The 15977-nt window shown below is 42.7% G+C and overlaps 1 protein-coding gene across 1 annotated transcript in view; it reads right to left on the bottom strand.

Moving 5' to 3' along the window:
• Positions 1–12728, bottom strand: part of CEPT1 (choline/ethanolamine phosphotransferase 1) — a 151364-nt gene extending 138636 nt beyond the window's left edge. Inside the window, exon 1 of the mRNA XM_056557723.1 lies at positions 12428–12728. The gene's annotated coding sequence lies outside the window, so the exon portion shown is untranslated. The remainder of the gene's footprint in view (positions 1–12427) is intronic.
• Positions 12729–15977: the final 3249 nt, after the last annotated feature.

Genomic DNA, 15977 nt, shown 5'->3' with positions numbered 1-15977 from the left:
AGCCCAACGGCGCTCCTATTCTGAGTAGAGATGAGCGAAGTTACAGTGATTTGATTTGTCAGAGTCTCCTAGCCCACTGGAGCACCTAAAAGCTGAACTAATTTATACAGGCTAAAGTCAGCAACTGCCGAGCCGCGAGGTTCTTCACTAATCGAATCACTGTAACTTCGCTCATCTCTACCGTGAGGACTGTGAATTTATGGAACGGTCTACCTCAGGAACTGGTCACAGCAGGAACAATTAACAGCTTTAAAGCAGGGTTAGATACATTCCTGGAACAAAATAACATTAATGCTTATGCAGAATTATAAAACTACATCCCTTTCCCTTATCCCCTTACATCCTTCCCTTCAATCCCCTGGTTGGACTTGATGGACGTATGTCTTTTTTCAACCATACTAACTATGTAACTATGTAACTATGTAATTCTGATTAAGTATCTGAGAGCACTTTACATCCACATATGGGGTATTTTCTCAGGTGAAATTGCACTATAAATTTTAGGGGCCTTTTGCCCTATTACCCCATGTGAAAATGAAACATTTGGGGTAACACTATCAATATGGTGCGAAAAATCAAATTTTTCCCTTTTACGGCCCACTGTTGAAAAAAACTGTGAGGTGCAAGTACTCACTGTAACCCTTGTTACGTTCCTGAAGGGGTGTAGTTTCCAAAATGGTGTCACATGTGGAGGGTTTCTGCTGTTCATTTTAGTGTTAAATATCTAATTTTTCATTTTCATGTCCAACTTCAACGCAAAGTCGTCAAAAACCTGTGAGGTGTAAAGGCTCAATATACCCCTTGTTACGTTCCTTGAGGGGTGTAGTTTCCCAAATAGTGTGCCATGTGGGTTTATTTTTTTTTTTGGTGTTCTGGAACCATGGGGGCTTCCTAAATGCAACATGTTCCCCGAAAACTATGACAGCAAAATGTATTTACAAAAATCCCACAGTTGCTCTTTCCCTCTTGAGCCATGTTGTGAGCCCACAGAGCACTTTATGTCAACATATGAGGTGTTTTCATACTCGAGAAATTGGGCTCCAAATTATGGGGGGCTTTTTCTCCTTATACCATTTTTATAAATGAAAAATTTTTTTTTTTTTTTTTTCTCCTACACTAAACCCCTCCAAAGTATTAGCAGCTATTCTTGTGAAACACCTAAACGGATAAACTTTCTGAATGTCATTTTGAATACTTTGGAGGGGTTTAGTTTCTATAATTGGGTCATTTATGGGGTATTTCTCACAGAAAGGCCCCTTAAATCCACTTCAAACTGAACTGGTCCCTGAAAATTTGGAAAATTGCTGCTATATTCTGAAGCCCTCTAATGTCTTCAAAAAGTAAAAACATGTCAACTTTATGATGCAATCATAAAGTAGACATATTGAGGGAGATTTATCAAAACCTGTGCAGAGGAAAAGTTGCTGAGTTGCCCATAGCAACCAATCAGATTGCCCCTTTCATTTTGCAGAGGCCTTGTTAAAAATGAAAGAAGCGAGCTGATTGGTTGCTATGGGCAACTTTTCCTCTGGACAGGTTTTGATAAATCTCCCCCATTGTATTCGTGAATCAATATAGAATTTATTTGGAATATCCATTTTTCCTTACAAGCAGAGAGTTTCAAAGTTAGAAAACTGCAACATTTTCTAAATGTTCATTAACCCCTTCAGGACCAAGCCCATTTTGGCCTTAAGGACCAGAGCGTTTTTTTGCACATCTGACCACTGTCGCTTTAAACATTAATAACTCTGGAATGCTTTTAGTTATCATTGTGATTCCGAGACTGTTTTTTCGTGACATATTCTACTATAACATGGTGGTAAATTTTTGTGGTAACTTGCATCCTTTCCTTGTGAAAAATCCTAAAATTTGATGAAAAATTTAAAAATTTGGCATTTTTCTAACTTTGAAGCTCTCTGCTTGTAAGGAAAATGTATATTACAAATAAAAAATTTTTTTATTCACATATACAATATGTCTACTTTATGTTTGCATCATAAAATTGACAAGTTTTTACTTTTGGAAGACACCAGAGGGCTTCAAAGTTCAGCAGCAATTTTCCAATTTTTCACAAAATTTTCAAACTCACTATTTTTCAGGGACCAGTTCAGGTTTGAAGTGGATTTGAAGGGTCTTCATATTAGAAATACCCCACAAAAGACCCCATTATAAAAACTGCACCCCCCAAAGTATTCAAAATGACATTCAGTCATCATTTTAACCCTTTAGGTGTTTCACAGGAATAGAAGCAAAGTGAAGGAGAAAATTCACAATCTTCATTTTTTACACTCGCATGTTCTTGTAGACCCAATTTTTGAATTTTTACAAGGGGTAAAAGGAGAAAATGTATACTTATGTTTGTAGCCCAATTTCTCTCGAGTAAGCTCATATGTCTATGTAAAGTGTTCGGCGGGCACAGTAGAGGGCTCAGAAGGGAAGGAGCGACAAGGGGATTTTGGAGAGTACGTTTTTCTGAAATGGTTTTTGGGGGGCATGTTGCATTTAGGAAGCCCCTATGGTGCCAGAACAGCAAAAAACCCTCACATGGCATACCATTTTGGAAACTAGACCCCTTGAGGAACATAACAAGGAATAAAGTGAGCCTTAATACCCCACAGGTGTTTCACGACTTTTGCATATGTAAAAAAAAAAATTATTTTTTTTCACTAAAATGTGTGTTTCCCCCCAAATTTCACATTTTTCCAAGGGTTAATAGCAGGAAATACCCCCCAATATTTGTAACCCCTTCTCTTCTGAGTATGGAGGTACCCCATAAGTTGACCTGAAGTGCACTATGGGCGAACTACAATGCTCAGAAGAGAAGGAGTCATATTTGGCTTTTTGAGAGCAAATTTTGCTCGGGGGGCATGTCGCATTTAGGAAGCCCCTATGGTGCCAGAACAGCAACAAAAAAAAAACCACATGGCATACCATTTTGGAAACTAGACCCCTTGAGGAATGTAATAAGGAATAAAGTGAGCCTTATTACCCCACAGGTGTTTCACGACTTTTGTATATGTAAAAAAAAAAAAAAAAAATTTCCACTAAAATGTGTGTTTCTCCCCAAATTTCACATTTTTGCAAGGGTTAATAGCAGGAAATACCCCCAATATTTGTAACCCCTTCTCTTCTTAGTATGGAGGTACCCCATAAGTTGACCTGAAGTGCGCTATGGGCGAACTACAATGCTCAGAAGAGAAGGAGTCATATTTGGCTTTTTGAGAGCAAATTTTGCTCAGGGGGCATATCGCATTTAGGAAGCCCCTATGGTGCCAGAACAGCAAAAAAAAAAAAACACATGGCATACCATTTTGGAAACGAGACCCCTTAAGGAACGTAACAAGGGGTACAGTGAGCATTTGCCCCCCACTGGTGTCTGACAGATCTTTGGAACAGTGGGCTGTACAAGTTTTCATTTTCACGGACCACTGTTCCAAAGATCCGTCAGACACCTGTGGGGGGTAAATTCTCACTGCACCCCTTATTACATTCCGTGAGGGGTGTAGTTTCCGAAATGGGGTCACATGTGGGTATTTGTTTTTTTTGCATTTGTCAAAACCGCTGTAACAATCAGCCACCCCTGTGCAAATCACCTCAAATGTACATGGTGAGCTCTCCCTTCTGGGCCTTGTTGTGCGCCCCCAGAGCACTTTGCGCTCACATATGGGGTATCTCTGTAGTTGGGAGAAATTGCGTTACAAATTTTGGGGGGCTTTTTTCCCTTTTACCGCTTGTGAAAATGTAAAGTATAGGGCAACATCAGCATGTTAGTGTAAAAAATTAAAATTTTTTACACTAACATTCTGGTGTAGACCCCAACATTTCCTTTTCATGAAGGGTTAAAGAAGAAAAAGCCCCCCAAACCTTGTAACGCAATTTCTCCCGAGTACGGCGATACCCCATATGTCGCCCTAAACTGTTGCCTTGAAATACGACAGGGCTCCAAAGTGAGAGCGCCGTGCACATTTGAGGCCTAAATTAGGGATTTGCATAGGGATGGACATAGGGGTATTCTACGCCAGTGATTCCCAAACAGGGTGCCTCCAGCTGTTGCAAAACTCCCAGCATGCGTGGACAGTCAACGGCTGTCCGGCAATACTGGGAGTTGTTGTTTTTCAACAGCTGGAGGCTCTGCTTTCGAAACAGTGGCGTACCGGACGTTCTTATTGGGGGAGGGGGGCTGTGTAGGGGTATGTGTATATGTAGTGTTTTTAACTTTTTATTTTATTTTGTGTTAGTGTAGTGTAGTGTTTTTAGGGTACAGTCACATGGGCGGGGGATTACAGCGAGTTTCCCGGCGCAAAATTTGCTGCATCTCAAGATGCGAGAAACCCACTGTAAAAGCCTCGCCCATGTGAATGTACCCTGTACATTCACAGGGGGGGGGGGGGTGCACCAGCTGTTGCAAAACCACAACTCCCAGCATGCATGGTCTGTTAGTGCATGCTGGGAGTTATAGTTTTGCAACAGCTGGAGGCACACAGGTTAGGAAACACTGAGTTAGAAACAATGTTTCCCAATCAGTGTGTCTCCAGTTGTTGCAAAACTACAACTCCCAGCATGCCCAGACAGCTGAAGAGCATGCTGGGAGTTGTAGTTTGGCAACATCTGAAGGGCCAGATGTTGCTGAACTAAAACTCCCAGCATGCCTGGACAGTCAGTGCATACTGGGAGTTGTAGTTTTGCAACAGCTGGAAGAGCACAGATTGGAGACCATTATACAATGGTCTCCAAACTGGGGCCCTCCAGATGTTGCAAAACTACAACTGCCAGCATGCCCAGACAGCCAAAGGCTGTCTAGGCATGCTGGGAGTTGTAGTTTTCAGACTTCTAGAAGCAGCAGTGAAGATCTTCACTGCTGCCTCTGAGGACTACACACTTACCTGCCGGTCCCGTCGCTGCTCGTCCACGTGGCCGGTCCCGCACTGCTCCTCGGTCCCGCCGCTGCTCCAGGTAAGGCCGCCGGTCCCCTCGTGTTCCCCCCCCCATGCTGCAGGTCCCCGCGAGCCCCCGCAGCCATCGTCCCCCGTTCTGCCCGACTTTCAGGGGCGGGCAGTGCGGGGGATCTGAACTTTCACCCTAGATCACTGTGATTGGTCCACAGGGACCAATCACAGTGATCGCTGACCAGGACCATCAATGGATGGTCCTGGGGGTGAAGCAGAAGTTGTACCCTGCTGGAAACAGCTGGACTTCTGCCAGTTAACCCGTGCGATGCTGCGCATCGCCGGGTTAACTGAATGTCATTTATAAACGCCGGGATGCGCGAACACACTGCACAACCCGGCGTTTATATATGCCATTCTGCGGGAAGGGGTTAAATGGGCCCCGTCACCAAACTTTTTTTTTTTTTTTTTTATATGTTGTGGTACTTATGTACTACAACATATCTCTATTATACATTAATACATTTTTTTTTCATTAAAATTGTTTAATTTACATTTGAAAGCCGGCCACTAGGGGCCTCCCTCCTAGTGGCCGGCTGCAGGCTGGCGTGACATCACGCATGAATTCGGACCAATGCCGCCCGGGCAATCGGTCCTAATTCATTCAGCCTGTGCTCACTCCCTGCCTGTCAGAGTGAAGAGGATGCGTGCAAGTGTGCAGTGTGAGGTAGGACTGCCCTGCACTTTATTCACTCTCTTTTTCGGGGTGGAAAGCGGGTTGCGTTGCGGGGTTTGGGAGAGCAGGATGTGCGGCAGCTGTTTTCACCACAGCGAAGCTCCAGTTGTTTCCCCACTACAACTCCCAGCATGCCCTGAGCCAATAGATGTCAGGGCAAGCTGGGAGTTGTAGTGGTGAAACAGCGGGTTGCGTGGCAGCGGGTTGCGTGGCGGGGTTCGGGGGAGTGGGATGTGTGGCAGAAATTTTCCCCTATACAGTGTGCCTCCAGTTGTTTCCCCACTACAACTCCCAGCATGCCCTGACAGCCAACATATGTCAGGGCAAGCTGGAAGTTGTAGTGGTGAAACAGCTGGAGGCACACTGTATAGGTGAACTAAGGGCGGAAGTGTCGGCCCCAGCAGGCATCAGTGACGTTGTGCCTGCTGAGGAAGTCTGCCGGGTAGTGAGCACACTACAAGGCAGACAATAAGCCATTTTTAATATAGTTAAAAAAATATATAAAAAATTAAGGCAGGGACAGAAAAAATAAAATAAAGAATGGTGGGAGCTACACTTTAAATTTTGGGATTTTTCATCAAGAAATGATGCAAGAAATGATGCAAGTAATGACGAAAATGTACCACTATGTTAAAAGTAGAATATGTCATGAAAAAAAAAAAAACAATCTCTGAATCAGAATAATCGGTAAAAGCATCCCAGAGTTATTCATGCATTAAGTGACAGCGGACAGAATTGCAAAAAAGGGCTGAGTCCTTAAGGTGAAAATGGGCCGAATCCCTAAGGGGTTAAAAGACACACACCGTAAATGTATGGCCCTGCTGCAAGTAACTTTGCACACAGTGCTGTAAATTTCCAAGCGCAGGAGCTACCGTACGTTCTCTACATAACGGGTAAGCTTTGGCTGCTGAATATCAGAAGCCGGGGCCTCAGTGAGCCTGATGTCGTCTGCCATTAACCCCAGGGATGTTGCAATCAATGCCCGTCATGGCATCTATAGCGTAACTGGAGGTTTCAGTGGGCTTAAATGGGTACTGTCAGATACAAAAACGCTTTATATGTTGTACATCTTTGCAAAACATTAACATTTCTAATATAAAAAGAAAATATTTAATTCATATAGAAATCATGGCTTATAAAATCATTGCATTGGCCAAGCTGAAGCACAGGCATGGACAGTAAGTCCAGTAAGTGAGGGTGGGCTAGCACTGTCTGATAGGACAGGAGAGAGCACAGATGAGTACTATCAGACAGGAGAGAGCATAGAGAAGTGCTAGACTACCCTCACTGGACATTGTCCATGCCTGGGCTTCAGTTTAGACAAAGTAATGATTTCTATAAAAAGGAAATCCATTTTTTTTTATTAAGTATTTAATTAAGCTGACAGCGCCCATTTAACTGCCCCTTGTTGTGCAATCGTGGCGGGTGTCCATAAAAGAGGTACTCTGCCCCTAGACATCTTATCCTTTGGATAGTCATCAGGCACAGAGCAAAGTTCGCTATTTGCACCAGATGAGAGGGGGTGCTGCAGGAGAGATCGTGGGGGTTCCCAAGGGCGGGGACCCCCCCCCCATGATCAGACATCAGATGTGAAGGGACGGAGTACCCCTCTAAGTGCAAGTGGACGCTGGAGGTCTCTTAGCTACCTTTGGCGCGCAGGATCGCCAAACTTCTTGTGCAGCCTGGAGATCCGGGCAATACAGAAAGACTGTCGATAATACTGAGCAGTACTATGATACATTACACAGTACAGAAAAGTACATAGAAATCTTATCTTGGTATTAAACGTTCCCTATGGGGGCTTAAAAAGTTAAAAAAAAAAAAAAAAAAAAAAAAAAAAAAATTTATATATATATTATATAGATTTTTTTTTTTTTTTTTTTTTTTAGGGCTGCCCGATATATCGCTAAAGAAATCAAATTGTGATTTTTGCTTTGGCAATACGGCCCCCCTAGGAAAACTTGCGATTATCTGCTCAGCCCAGCTCCCGTGTGCTGCTGCAGGCGGGGGACGGCCAGAGCAGGTAAAAACAAAATTTAAATACTAAAAGTCAGTGTTTCCCAACCAGGGTGCCTCCAGTTGTTGCAAAACCAACTCCCAACATGCCCGGGCCGGCAAAGGCTGTCCGGATAGTTTCCCTACAGCTGGAGGCACCCTGGTAGAAAACATTGAGATAAGTAAAAGGGCACAGGGAGAAAAAAAAATATATAATATTATAAAAATAAAAAATAAAACTTCTGCTCACCTACTCCCAGTTCCTGCAGAGGCCGTTTCCCTCTGTGCGGTCCGGTGTCTCCTCTCTTCACCATTCAACTAGTAGGACCTTTCCCTTTTTAAGCCAATCACTGGCTGTAGCAGTGTCATGTGTCAAGCCAGTGATTGGCTGGTGAGGAAAGGTCTTTTTCGGCAGCAAACACACGGATCCAGGGTTGGAGGTGTCAGTGTATGGCGTTTTAATTAGTTCATGGATCAGAATAACGGTGTTAGTGTAAGAGTTGGAATTGCTGGCAAAACTCCTGAGTGGAGGACAATAATAACGGCATCCCGACAGGGGGCTCTAAAAACATCCATACTATAGATATCAATAGGAGGGTATATCCTATTTAAATCTGAATCATGGACTGTGCTTTTAATGCACGTTATATATTGGTTTTGGTTTTTTCATACCTTGAATAGTAATTTTAATCAAAGAAACAATGTATTAATCTTTCAATAACTATAGGGTTCCCTAGTCTGGGGAAATTAGTACCATTAAGGCGCAAGCCTGAATGGGAAATTGTAAAACGGGGGGGGGGGGGGGGAGAGAGAATGTGAGTGGAGGGGGTGGGGGGGGGAGGATGTGACAGGGGAGAGCTAGACATTAAATTGGGGAGATGTGAAATGGGCGGTGGGCATAAAATGGGTGGATAGTTATAAAATGGAGCAAATTGGGCATGAAATGGCGTGATTTCACTATTTATTATATCGCATCACATATCGAAATCGAAATATTTAGGCACATAATCGCAATCACACATTTTCCCCATATAGTGCAGCCCTAATATATAAGTTCTTAAAAAAAATATAAAAGAACCCCCCATGAAAATATTAATTATCCCCTTTTTTCCATAAAAACTAAAAACACATATCTAGCATTGTTGCATGCGTAAATGTCCGTTCTATTCAAATATAATGTTTATTATGCCAAATGATAAACAGTGCAAACCTTAAACTTCAAACACCAGAATGCTAACTTTTGGTCACATCACATGAAAAAAAAAATTTAAAAAGTGATCAAAAAGTTCCATCAAACTAAAAATGGTACCAATACAAACTACAGATTACGTTGAAAAGAATGAGCCCTCACACAGCCCTGTATATGGATAAAGCAAAGGGAAATCTACAACCTAGTTATTTTGTTTAAAATACGTTGGAGTATTTTTAAAAGCAGTACAATAATAGAAAAGCATGTAAACATGGGTATCATTTTTATCATATTAACCCATAGTATTAATATAACATGTTTGACCATAAAGTGCACTGCTTAAAAATGATGCAAAAAATGAAGTTTCAAAATTGCGGTCTTCTTTTTAATTTCCCCACACAAATAATATGTTTTTAGTTGCACCATACATTTAACGGTAAAATAAAAAGGTGTCATTACAAAGAACAATTGGTCACGCAAAATGCAAGCCCTCACATGGGTCTGTAGATGAAAAAAAATTCTGCCTCGTAGAATGCGGGATTGAAAAAACAAAAATGCAAAAGCAAAAATTGTTGGTGTTTATAAAGGAGAAATGCAGCCAAAAGTAGTATTCCCTATCCACAGTATAGGGGATAAGTAGCTGATCGCGGAGGGTACGACCCCTGGGACCCCTCACGTTCTCCAGAACGGGACCCGACTGTCAGTGAGGAGCGCATGCTGCAATTTATTTCTATGGGAGCGTCAAAAATACTCCAGTACAGCACTCTGGCATCATTGGTGCTCCTTCACAAAAGGGATAAGTTAACCAAAACGATGTCTTCCAGGGTTAAAGGGGTGCTTTGAGCAATCTCTATTTATTCTATGTAACCGAACTGCCACCATTAAAATAATTAACCTCAACTGACCTTTCACCACTGCCACCGATACCTGTCTCCAATCCTCCGACCCTAGTCTTCTTCCTGGTATTGAGGCCTAAAACGTCACACTGCGCTGATCTCCGGCCGCAATGATGTCCTACCTTAGCCGGCTGATGTCCTACCTAGATAGGCTGAGCAGCAGTTTCATATAATGGGCCTGGCCTTCTTACTAGTGTCCGGGCCAGTTACATCACACTGCCGCACAGACCATTACCAGCCAAGAAAGGACATCTCTGTGGCGGGTGATTAGCTGAGCCACAGTGTGATGTGTCAGACACCAAAACCAGGAAGAAGACTGGGGCCAAAGGACAGGAGACAGATACTGAGGGAACATTGGCAGGTAAGATATAGTTTATAATTTTAATGGTGGCAGCCCGAACATATAGGATAAATAAAGTGATTGGCCACAGTAACCCTTTAAGTTTTCTGGGCTGCGGCATTCTTATGTACTCTGACTCCCACCATTGTTCAAATTGTCATCTTCTGACCCCTATAACTTTTTTATTTTTCCGCATATGGGGCAGTATGAGGGCTCAATTTTTGCACAGTGATCTGAAGTTTTTAGCAGTACAGTTTTTGTATTGATCGGACTTGTTGATTGCTTTTTATTCATTTTTTCATTATATAAAAAAAAAGTGACCAAAAATACACTATTTTGGACTTTTGAATTTTTTTGCGCGTACGCCATTGATTGTGCCGTTTAATTAATTATATATTTTTATAACTCGAACATTTACGCACGCGGCGATACCACATGTTTATTTACCTTTTTTTATGGGAAAAAGGGGGGTGTTTCAAACTTTTATTAGAGGAGGGGTTAAATGATCTTTATTCACTTTTTTCACTTTTGTTTTGCAGCATTATAGCTCCCACAGGGACCTAGAACACTGCACACACTGATCCTTTACATTGATCAATGGTTTCTCATAGGAAACCAGTGATCAATGACTCTGCTGCTTGACTGTTCATGCCTGGATCTCAGGCACTGAGCAGTCATTCGGCGATCGGACACCAGGAGGCAAAGTAGGAGACCCTCCTCGTGTCCCAGAGCTGTTCGGGATGCCGTGATTTCGCCGCAGACATCCCGAACAGCCCCCTGAGCTAACCGGCAGTGATTTACTTTCACTTTAGACGTGGCGTTAGACTTTGAACGCTGCGTCTAAAGGGTTAATAGCGCTGCACTGCGAACATTGCCGCACGCTATTAGCCCGACCCGCAGCCCCGCATTATAGAAAGGGAAAGGACTCAGGACGTACTGGTACGTCCTTGGTCCTTAAGAGGTTAAAACAGAGAACCTAGCCTCACCTACCCTGTCAAGTTTTAAAGTCCCTGCTGTGGTCCACTTTTTCTGATGATGTTTTGCACCTGCAGGATTGAATCATGATTGGAAGGAGGAAAATCAGAATGCCGCAGGGACCAGAAGTCTTGACAGCAACAGCTGAAGGGGTGGCAAGTACACCTTCTGTTATTTTTACTGTGCCAAGAACTAAATTGCAAAAAGGTGTAGCACAGTAAACCAATGTAAAACCTGCATCACGAGGACTAATGGCTTTTCTATAGAATCACCATTAAAGGAGTACTGCAGCCATAGAACACATATCCCCTATTCACAGGATCTCCCATATGGGGACCCGGCATTGCTGCGGCTGATGCTCGTGTCGTCAACCTCACTAAGAGGTCGACGGTACACCCCCTCCATTCAGCTCTATGGGACAGGCAGGGATGCAGTAACGCTGCATCTCCACCATTCCCATAGAGATACATGGAAGGGGCGTGTCGGCCGCAGCGTCATGCATGGGAAGAGCCACGGCAGAGTTGGGGCCCTGGACAGGAGATCGCAGGGACTCCCAGCAGTCAGACCCCCCCCCCCCAGACACTTATCCCCTATCCTGCAGATAGCGGATAAGTGTTCTATAGCTGTAGTACTTCTTTAAGTGAGAATTGTGGGTGTGGTCAGTATTTAAAAAGGAAAAAAACTATCCAAAGAGTACAATGACAGTATATTGAATTTACAGTATAAAATAAAATTTGGTGCTTATTATCCAGCATAAATCTCTTTATTGCAGATTGGACAACAGAGTGTGGGAGGGATATAAACTGCAGGCCCTGCCCCCACTCTGTGTATAAAACTCTGCAATAGAGAACGATTTTAGCCGGATGGTTAGCACCACGTTCTCCTTTTCTATTGTGGATAGGAATTATACTTGCTGCTGTACGCTGAGCACTTCCCTGACTAGTGTATGATTCCTCCCATTCATTGGCCCCTCTACAACAGGTATCCATTCGCGAGTAGTACAGACTTTCAATATTTCTTGCTGGTGGGCAGTATTTGGATATTATCTGTACATCCACTGAAAAAGGAATCACACCTTGTACAAGGAGCGGTTATCCCCAATCTTCATCCACGATAAAGAATAATAGGCTAACTACTGCCAATAATAATGTAAAAAAAACACTTAAAACATGTCACCTTTACTAACCGTAACTTAAAGTCAATCAAAAACATTTTTTTTATTACAATTTAACATTACGTTTAGAGCACATGCAAACACACAACCTGGACTAAAGACCACACGACCATTCTGAACATGAACAGGAGTGGAACATACATGGTAGCAGGGCAGGCGTGTACAAGCTACATGTACTGGCTATGCTCCAAACTAAATCTTGAAAACAGCCAGCTTGTCTACACTACGCAACCTACCTTGTCTTTTCTGCCGGCCAGTACTACACAGCTTTGCTGATTTCCGCTACAGCGTACGCCGGAAGTAGTGATGCTTTACACGGTAACTCCGAAACACACTTTCCTGCTGCGATTACGTCCGCCCACCTTAGACTTACAGCCAATCAGCAACCCCTAAACGTGCCCCAATAGAGCGCTGCGGACGGTCACTACATCATCGCTTCATATGCAACGAGGGTTTGTATTGGCTAGCGCTTTTCACGTTGGCGACCCTAGCCTTTAGGATTGCTGTCAGTCTGGTGACTGATGGTTGACAGATACGTGCGTGCGTGACGTGATGACCGCTTCTTGAACAGGTTGAAACAAAAACAGTGCAGAACTCATCTCTGCAGAACCTCCTAGGCAAACATTTTAGTCTCTGCACCTTTCCATCCCCCTTCTTACTTTCCTCACCTATAGTGTCCCAAACCTTGTATTGAATCTGATTTCAGATTGAATCTGAAAGAAATAACGCAAGCCTGACCAGCATAGGGTGCATGCACACCACGTTTTTGCAATACAGTTCCCATATCAGGTTTTTGATGAAAAATGGATTCCTCAAAACCAGACTAAACTGTATCAAAACGTGTGTACAAATTTTAACCTATATACGGTTGAAAAACTTATACAGTTTTAAAAATGATGTCCGGTTGCATCCATTACTTAAGAAAAAAAGTTTTTTACTTTTCACTCCATTTTGAATAAAGTTTCATTTGTTTGATTGAAATTCCAAGAAAAAAAACTGAGCAAAGCCAAAAAACTGTATGGTGAAAACCGGATGGAACCGTACGCACATACAGTTCTGTACGGTTCCCATTGACTCCTATGTTAAAAAAACGTATACGGTTTAATAGTTTTTCACCCGAACCAAAAACGTGGTAGACCATGCTTTTGGGTACGGGTAAAAAAAAACAGACAAAACTGTATAGGATGCAAAATGGACTAAGGCTGGGTTCACACCACGTTTTGTTAAATACGGTTCCCGGCCAAAAACTAAGCCGACCGGAGGCTGCGGTTCACTCCGGTCGGCTCATAGAAATACATTAAATACGGTTCCCGAATATGGCTGAGTGCGGGCACCACGATTAAGATCCGCCCCCTCCTCCCAGCCGTATACGGGAACCATATTTAACAAAACGTAGTGTGAACCCAGCCTAAGGCTGCATTCACACCGCATTTTTGCAATACAGTTCCCGTATACAATTTCAATGTGAAAACCGTACAGAACCGTATGGAAAACTCTCCATTGTAAACCACATGTCAAAAGATGCATCAGGTCGTGAGCGTTTCGCATCCTGTACAGTTTTGTCAATTTTTTTTTCCCGTACCTAAAACCGTAGTCTACCACGTTTTTTGGTCCGGGTGAAAAACTCTATTAAACCGTATCCTTTTTTTAAAACATGGGAGTCAATGGGAACCGTACAGAACCGTATGTGCGTACGGTTCCATCCGGTTTTCACCATACGGTTTTTGACTTTGCACAGTTTTTCTTCTTGGAATTTCAATCAAACAAGTGAAACTTTATTCAAAATGGAGTGAAAAGTAAAAAACGTATGCGTTTTTTTTCTTAAGAAACGGATGCAACCGGACATCATTTTTCAAACGGTATACGTTTTTCAACCGTATATGGGTTAAAATTTGTACACACGTTTTGATACAGTTTAGTCAGGTTTTGAGGAATCCGTTTTTCATCAAAAACCTGACACGGGAACTGTATAGCAAAAACGTGGTGTGCATGCACCCATAGTGGGATGATGTGGGGCGATTGACTGCAATTCTCATAACTATCACTAGATGTCACTACACTTTTTACAGTGGGGAGAGATTTTTCAAAACCTGTCCAGAGGAAAAGTTGCTGAGTTGCCCATAGCAACCAATCACATCACTTCTTTCATTTTTTATAAAGCTTGTGAAAAATGAAAGAAGCGATCTGATTGGTTGCTAATGGCAACTCAGCAACTTTTCCTCTGGACAGATTTTGATAAATATCCCCCAGTACAGTGGTCCTTCAAGTTTCAATATTAACCCCATAAGGACCTTTTTCACCTTAAGGACTGAGCCCTTTTTTGCAATTCTGACCACCGTCGCTTTATGCATAATTAATTCTAAAATGCTTTTACCGAATTTTCTGATTCGGAGATTGTTTTTTCGTGACAAATTCTACTTTATTTTGGTGGTAAATTTTCGTTACTTGCATCCTTTTTTGGTGAAAAATCACAAAATTTCATGAAAATTTAGCATTTTTCTAACTTTGAAGCTTTCTGCTTGTAAGGAAAATGGATATTCCAAATAGAAAAAATTTTATTCACAAATATAATATGTCTACTTTATGTTGGCATCATAAAATGGACATATTTTTACTTTTTGGAAAAATTAGAGGGCTTCAAAGTAGAGCAGCAATTTTTTTAAAAAGTTCATGAAACTTGCTAAATCTGAAGGGACAGATGTTACAGAACTACAACTCCCAGCATGCCTGGGCAGTCTATGCATGCTGAGAATTGTAGTTTGGCAACATCTGGAGGGCTACCTTTTGGGCACCACTGTAACAGTGGTCTCCAAACTGTGACCCTCCAGATGTTGCAAAACTACAACTCCCAGCATGCCCAGACAGCCTTTGGCTGTCTGGGCATGCTGGGAGTTGCAGTTTGGCACCCACTAGGAAGGGCAGCAGTAAATATCGCTTTCTGCCCCCTTCCTGACAGTCACTGACAGCTCCGATCATCCCTATTTTCCGGGTTATCCGGTCAAAAGAGACCCGATCAGCCCGGAATAGCAGAAAATCGCTTGTCTGAATTAACATGCGATTTTCTGCGATCATCAACATGGGGGTGGGTCTCAGGACCCCCCTCGGCGATGTGCCGGGATGCCTGCTGAATGGGGACCGGAATTCCCACGGGAGTATGCATACGCCCCACGTCCTTAAGGACTCGGGATGCAGGGCGTATGCATACGCCCAGCATCCTGAAGAGGTTAATGGGTTCCAGGACGACCATTGTATGTTGAAACCATTGTATGTTGAGACCATAACTCTATGGAAACCTGGTAATTGGTTCTGAAGCCACCAAAATGTCATCAGAAAATAGAATATAGTGAGGATTAATGATAAATAAGTATATAACTAATATAGATAAAGCAAGTCCTTACATATAAAAGTAATAAAGAGCTGCTGGGAGCTGTAATCAGTGTCTGTTTTAGTGTTTCCCAACGAGGGTGCTTCCAGCTGTTGCAAAACTACAACTCCCGGCATGCCCGGACAGCCTTTGGCCTTTGGCTGTCCAGGCATGCTGGGAGTTGTAGTTTTGCAACAACTGGAGGCACACTCGTTGAGAAACACTGGTCTATTTAGAGGACAGGAGCTTCTTCAGGGTCCTGTACAGTACACAAAGGCCGGCATTTATCATTGTAGGTGTAAGTGAAGCATTTTTTTACACCTTTTTCTTGTGTGCTGGTAATGTGTAGGAGCACCAAATTTATTAAATGATCAAAGAGCATTTGATTAATTTTGTGCAGGTTACATTTTCTGAAATTTCTC

The sequence above is a fragment of the Hyla sarda genome, chromosome 2, assembly GCF_029499605.1.
Source record: "Hyla sarda isolate aHylSar1 chromosome 2, aHylSar1.hap1, whole genome shotgun sequence".
NCBI classification, from domain to species: Eukaryota; Metazoa; Chordata; class Amphibia; order Anura; family Hylidae; genus Hyla; species Hyla sarda.
The sequence above is the reverse complement of the archived record's forward strand: the minus strand, read 5'-3'. Positions and strand labels throughout refer to the sequence as shown.